This window comes from Pinus tabuliformis, chromosome Q, assembly GCF_031772625.1.
Source record: "Pinus tabuliformis cultivar Carrire ecotype Pingquan chromosome Q, CPIR1, whole genome shotgun sequence".
Lineage (NCBI taxonomy): Eukaryota > Viridiplantae > Streptophyta > Pinopsida > Pinales > Pinaceae > Pinus > Pinus tabuliformis.
The window spans coordinates 477715618-477722168 of NC_142296.1; positions in this window are offsets into that span (position 1 = coordinate 477715618).

Below are 6551 nucleotides of genomic sequence, written 5' to 3' on the forward strand. Positions count from 1 at the left end.
ATATATTTATTTTAAATAATTTAAATAGGAAAGAAAAATGCATCACCAAGTCTATTTGAAAGTCAAACAAATGCCTCTTAATCACCATCACATTATTTATCATTTAATTCTTAGCCATAAAATATTTATTAATTCAACTTTTATTTATAACTACCATTGAAAAGAAAAGTCAAAATTGCTCCATTATCCATGAAGAAAAAATAAAACCTTTCATGCACCCATGTAAGCCCATTTGTTTATCTTATGGTCCATAAAAAGATGTAATCAACATTTATACATGCATAAGACCTCCTTTTAGTTTACATAATGCAAGAACTATAATTTAAATATAGTAAACATGACTTTACATCTCATGTCGAGAATTTAATATTACATATTAATACACAATTTTTTCATTGTTAAAGTACTCATAGAGTTATCACTACATGATGATTTATATTGATTTTGAACTAAATGAGAAGAAAAAAATGTGAACTGATTAATAAAAAAATAAGTATCTAAATCGAGACTAAATATTCCATGTTATTTATAAATTCACTATTTTGGTCTCATTTTCCTATTTAAGAAAGGTTGTGACCTTGAATCCTTATTATCATAGATATTGTACATAATTGGAAATACTTAGTTTTAAGTGTAAAAATGTTTTGCTACAAAAAAACATGTAAAAATGTTTGCGAATCTTACCAATTATATTATAAAATGCCAATAAGACGAATAAAAAAAATATCGTTAGTGAAATAAAGAAAACAAAACATACAACAATAGTATAAATGATGAAATAACACAAGTACATATCACTCTCCATTGTCAACACCCTGATTATATTCCTTGCTTGGCATGATAACAATGTTGTTCTAAAATAAAAATAAAAAACTAGGGTCGTGTCTTAATACGAACCACCAATCCTTATCCAACATATCTAGGTAAAAAAAAACACCCGGTTGCAGTGTTTTTGGAAAACATAAGGCTCCTTAGCTTCATGCCACATCTTTCTAGAGTTGATAGAGTTGATACACCAAATCCCTATTTTTAGTGCATCCTCTTCAGCACGCAGGTAATGACTAGATGCACCATATTTCTCTCTGACTTGATAAGAAACCCAACTATTAGGGCATTTCAGTATAAGGCACACTTCTAGCATTCAACCATTAGAATTATTTCCTGTCACTGTCCCATTTTCTCCTCTTCTATTTGTACAATGCGACCCATGGTTGTGTTGCTTCAATTTTGTAAAGAATGAATTATTTTATGGCTTCAATTTTTGAATTCGATGATGAAATAAAACCAACATATATATAGTATGTATGAGATCAAAATATGCATTAATATGAAGTTCAGTGTGAATAGTTATTGTGTAGTAATTTGACAAATGATAAGATTGCACTTACTCTTTATCATGCACCTCTTTCCATTTGTTTCGAGAAGCTTCCCTTCTCTTTTGTCTTCATCCCTTTCGTCATCCCAAATCGCCACACCTAGTGTGTTTTTGATCTGCTTAATGTACTCAATGGCATAATAGAAATACTCATACGATATATACCCCTATACCATAGACCCCTCGAGTTTTTCCCTTTGTCAAACAAAACCTTTCAATTTCTTCATGTACTTCTCTAATAATAACATCCAACAATAAGAAAGCACCCCAACTATTTCAACTTCATCTACTAGGTGAATTACAAGCTGAACTTGTAAGTCCATTAAACTCGTCGGCAACTCCTTCTCAAACATGCAAACAATCTCATCTATCTCTTAATGCCACCATGGAATGTTAGCAATATGAATCTCCTTTTATGTGATCCAACGTATAAATGTAGATAATTTAGATATGGATCGTTGAAGGTCTTGGGGGAAGTCATGGTTCATACACACACACATGAGAAAAGGATAATGACACTACATAGTAAATACTACACTATACAAAAATTAATTATAAAGTATCCCATTACATAAAATAATAATAATAATAATAATAAAATCATGTTTTTGACATACATACTCTTAGAAGGATAAAATGGTCATGTGATTTCAACCCTGACAAATGTTCTTCCACAATGAATTAGCGCCATAGTGAAGACCCATATAAAGAAGCCACCCTTACACTCATTATAAATTCCTTTGCCAAAGAAAGATCATCGTTCTTTAAAATCCATGGGACATCACCTTCTTTGAAAGACCGAGAGGAACTAGCCTCTCCTCTAGTTTCTTGTCTTGGCTAATGTTTCTTTTTAGTTTTTGAAGAAATAAGATCTCTCCTAACAACGAATCTTCCACTTTATTTTGATGATATGTACCTCTATAAAGAAGATGGAACATTTTTAAATATATTCATGGGATCTAGTAAGTGGGAAACCTTAAGATGCTCCCAATATAAGAGCTCATAAAAGTCAAATTTCCTTTTCACCCCAATGGGAAATTTATCAACATAGGTGGAGAAGAATTATGGATCATTGAGCATATGCTCCCCATTTGAATCGAACATTTCTGCAAACTCATTATCCTTCTCTCTCTCATATGCTCTAATCCATTCAGCTAGTGGCATTATTGCGGGCCTTTGGGTTCTCTCTGGATTACCAATGAAAGTGGATGTTTCTCTTTTGTAAGGGTGTTCTTTTTGAGGAATACCTTGGAGCAGTCATACACTAGATTTTGTAGGTGGTTGGACCACCTAGCCTTCAAAGAAGGTCCACAATATTTACATCCATGATACCCTTTTGTTACAAGAACTGCGAAATTATTTTATGTAGGAGGACACATTAGCGACCATGAAGATCTTAACAATTGTAGCAAATTAAATTAATATGTGAAACAATATTGTTACGTATATAAACAAATCAATAAATATGTAATTTACCAGAGCAAACTCCTAAGCCTAGATAATAATGTATGGTATAAGCACATATGCCATACAACATAAAACTTCTCTCTATTGTGATGGGTCTTGATACACCATACACATGTATCCCTTCCCATAATTCCTTCAATTCATCTACCAATGGTTGTAAGTAGACACCCATATTTTTCACTTGTCTTCTACTAGGGACTATGAGAGCCCACATAAGATATTCAATCTTCATGGACAAGCATGGGGTTATATTGTTATTAATCACTACTATAGGCCAAACATATTATTTTATGTTTTGGAGGGAATATCATTTGACGCCATCCATGGCTATGCTGAGTTGTAGACTTCATACTTCATCCTAACTCATTTCTGTGTGAGGCATATCTTACCTGAAACATAGCTAATTATTTGCAATGAAAGAGTCTTTGAATCCTTGGGATTATAGGCATGTGCCTCAATATCTTATGAGGAAGACCATGCGATTTACCCTCTTTTTTTAAATACGGTACCTGTCATGCCCACATTTTGGACATGTATCTTTGTCTGCATATTCTCCTCTATATAGAATACAATCATTTGAACATGCATGATATGGTCTGTACTCAACACCCAACATTTTCAACAAGTGATTGTCCTCTTCGCAGCTACCCGACAAGACATTATCACTCGAAAGAACCTTATCTTTGAATAAGTTGTAGTTGGTGGGGAAAATAATTGTACAATGTTAATATTTAACTTTCATAAAATTAAACATTTTTAATTTTGATTGTGTGACAAAATATAAAGAACTTGATGTAGGTCAATTACCTCAATATTGTCGAGAAACATGCATTCAACATGCCAAACTTTTCTTTCAAGTCGTACAACAACATCATCGTCCCCAGCTGAGTAGACTTTGACTTGCCTCTAGGTCCAAAGAAGGAGAGGTATAATCATATTTAAGAATTTCAAATAAGGTATCATTGTTACTAGCATCATCCCCTAGCTCATCATTCTAGAATGCATATAACAACATTTCCTCTATGGAATTTGTATCCTGTAAGTAATCATCCATACCAACCTCTATTTGATTGTCTCCATTGCTAACTTGTAATGAAGAACTACTATTTCTGTATTCATTCCTAATTGGTGAATCTGGACGTAGTGGGAATTGAATAGGTGGTTGATTCAACCATTCTTTGTATGCTTCCTCTCTGAGTCTTGCTCTTAATTTAACCTTCTCTTGAGTTTACATTCTAGTGGGGTGCATCTTAAGATGGTAGGTGGGTCACTTATCATCACTATAATCCTAATTTCAAAAAGTATTGGACGTAATTAGTACAATATCAATTATATTAGTAAGCATGTCAATGCAATTGGTTTGTTTAAATTACATACCAAATAATTATTACCATCGTTGATCCAAGATTGTGGCTAGAAGATACCATGTTCCAATTAGTAGGGTGAATAGTTTGTCCATTTTCATCTACCAACTGCTTGTGATATGCTTCTCCTTATAAGAGTTTCCAATGTTTTTAAAATGGAGGAATATTTTCTACATCTGAACTCAATTCTAAATCAAGATTCTGCAAATTTGGATACATTTTTATTCAAATTGACATGGATTAAAAAAAAAAAATCAATTAGATAATTGAAATATAAATAAAATTATAACTTACCAGAGATGGAAGGGTAGAACTTTGTGAAGGACTTTGATCAGCAATATGGAACGAGCTGAAATTTGAAGAATTGGTTGTTTGATATTATTGAGATTTTGTCCTTGCATTTGAGATAAATCAAAAATAAAATTTTATGTGCATATCTAAAATTAATCTTGAGAACCATATAACCTCGATCTGAATTTCAATATATTTTTCAAACAATTTCTCAAGAATAAGGTGATTTTAAGTGGAAAATGTATACTATGAACTATTGTAATTCATGTGGATGCATCCTAAAGGATAATTTGAGATTAATATGCTATTTTATGTGAAAATAAAATTTCAAATAGATTTTAAGCAAAACTGGTGTGCTTATCAGAACAAAGTGCACTGATGTGTTTAAGAAAAATACTAGCACCGGGGCGTTCAGATAATACCCACACTAGTTTTTGACATTTCGAAAACAAATTTGTTATCATATCAGCACTCTTTTACAAAAACACATCAATGCGTTTAAAAAAAAAGCGTCGCTATGCACATGTTCCCAGATTTTAGAAAATAAAAATGAATTCAACCAAATCAATGCTCTTATGATAATTAGAGCACGAATTCTTTTAAATAGAAACTACACCTTTGCATTAAAAAAAATTAATCACACTATTTCGAGATTTTGAGGGAAAAAATGTATCATGTTAGTGCGTTGAAAAAATTTGGTGCCCCAACAATGTCAGTGCTTGTTTCTTATAAATGAACCGATGTGCTTGACTATCAAATGCACAAATGTGTAGATAAATGAAAAAAAGAACATTTTTTTTTCTTTTTTAAAAATTAAAATATGAATGGAAATTGATTTTTCAAAATCCAATTTCATAAAGTCTTTTAAATAGTAAAAATTTATTCACTATTTCATTATTTTACCCAAAATTTTAGGCACTGATTTGCAAAAGAGACATACCAAGAGCACTATACACTAGAAAAATACTTTGGAGCAGTAGAACTATTCAAAAGATCAGAAGCTGAAAGATATGGTGATTCACTCAAAACCTTGCATAGTAAAAATTTTAAATTTTATTGTCTATTTTACTAATAAAACAATTTACAGTTTATGTTAGGGTTTAATTAAAAGAGATATCATTTGCAAGAGAGACATACTAGGAGCATTGTGGAGCTGCGAAATATTTTGGATCCACAGAAAGATTAGAATTTGAAAGGTATGGTGATTCACTCAAAACCCTGGATAGAAAAAATTTTACTATTAATTTCTTTTACAATTTTTGTTAGATTTATTCACAATTAAAAAAAAACAAAATCAATACTCACCTTAAACCCTTGCTTCTTCATGCAAAATTTCACCTTATGGTTTAACTTCCTTTACCACTTCACAATTAAGGATTTTCAATTTAGGAATTTTAGATTTAATGGGTTTGTGTACTTACTATATATAGGTTGTTTGACATGTAACGTAGGGATATCACTTATTGAATTAAATCCAAACCTTGTTGGCCCTCTCCATTTTTTTTTTAAATGGCTATATGTTCCATGTGCTCTCTCTGTAATATAACACACCAATGCGCCCTATGTAATACAATGTACCCATATATTATAACACTGTCAATTTTGCCTGGTTTGTTCATCGTTGCTCCCGGTAAAATATAATGCACCAATGCACCTCTTCCAAATCACATTGTTAAATCATTACGGTGTGTTTTACCTTACAAATCGAACTGTGATAATGTAAAATTATTTAAAAAAAATATTTTTCCATGACAGTGCTAAATAATCAAACAACCGATGTGTTTAATGTGATAAATACACTAGTTACCAAAGTTTTTTTGGCTAAAAATTATTTGATTTATTTGTAAAATATATTTAGTGGCTTCTATATTAAATCGTACATGTGGTATATTGATAAAAAAAAATGTCAAAAAAGGTGTCAAGTAACAAAATTATTGATCTACACAACGATAGCACATCAAAAAAAGTAGAGAAGATGAGTTCTTTGTAATTCCTTACAAAATTAATATGTTTGAATTGTATGTAAGTTTAAATAATATGTATTTGTTGGTGTG